Source organism: Leuresthes tenuis, unplaced genomic scaffold (genome assembly GCF_036924035.1).
Source record: "Leuresthes tenuis unplaced genomic scaffold, fLeuTen1.0.hap1 SCAF_13, whole genome shotgun sequence".
Lineage (NCBI taxonomy): Eukaryota > Metazoa > Chordata > Actinopteri > Atheriniformes > Atherinopsidae > Leuresthes > Leuresthes tenuis.
The window spans coordinates 22,860,975-22,861,953 of record NW_027325367.1 but is presented as its reverse complement, the minus strand read 5'-3'; the positions used below and the strand labels follow the sequence as shown (position 1 = coordinate 22,861,953).

Below are 979 nucleotides of genomic sequence, written 5' to 3'. Positions count from 1 at the left end.
TTCTTGCAGCTGAACACCTCGGCTCCCGCTTTTGATGGTGTATAGTCGGGCTTTCGAGCCTTTTCTTCCCCGGTTTTTACAAATTATGGTTGGACATTCAGACTTTGCAGCCGAAAACCTCCGCTCTCCTGCGGATTCCTGTGGTGTTTTTGTTGCTGCCTTGTCTTTTGCACAGAGTAAAAGACAAGGCAGCCATCGAATAGGGCCCGATTGTTCCTACTTGGTCAGCCGAGGAGCAAGGGGGGGAGCAAGCATCTCAACCAAGCAAAGCTCACCATTGGGAAGGTGGCTATGCCAACTAGCCTGATGCCCTCCTCCCGCAGTGACGGATAATCGTACTCTGGTTTCTCTTCATAACGTACAAGTCTTTCGCCTTTTACTAAAGACTTCCGTGGAGAGCAGCACTAATGAGTTGTTTCTATTTTTGGCAGGCTTTACCTTTGCGGGTGAAGCCCTTTCTGTCTGTGCAAAAGAAATCTTATTACTGTGCAGAGTGACTTCTCTGAGTAGAGTCGCCTTACTTGTTGTGACTGTGCCGATGTTCGAAGCTGGAGTGCAAAGTTGTTGTTTGAATGGTGCTCGCTGAAGCGTGCGAGAGTGCAAAGTTATACCATTTAAAAGGGCTGAAGAGTGCTCAGTGCAGCGGGTGGGCGGAGGTGCAAAGTGACACTCTGGCCATCTATGGCCATAAAAAGAACACCGCTACAAGTGCGCATTATGCCAGGAAGGGACCTTGTCCATGTTTAAGCAGGTTTCAAACATAAACTTCTTTTTATAACCTTGTATGAGAAACAACCACACTTATGTTTGAGCAATACACTCCTTATGAGGAGTTATGCACGATTCAGGATTTTGCTGTAAAATGAATTCCTTCACTTAAACCAAGTTAAAACTGCTTTGTCCTTCTTATTTATCCATGTCTATGCTGGTTTCAAGTACAAACTTCTTTATATTAACTTATATGAGAAAGAACCACACT

At 45.1% G+C, this 979-nt stretch overlaps 1 non-coding gene across 1 annotated transcript; it reads left to right on the top strand.

Moving 5' to 3' along the window:
* Positions 1-335: 335 nt before the first annotated feature.
* Positions 336-449, top strand: LOC140267819 (U5 spliceosomal RNA). The gene has a single exon (XR_011907357.1). It is a non-coding gene; the product is annotated as a U5 spliceosomal RNA (small nuclear RNA).
* Positions 450-979: the final 530 nt, after the last annotated feature.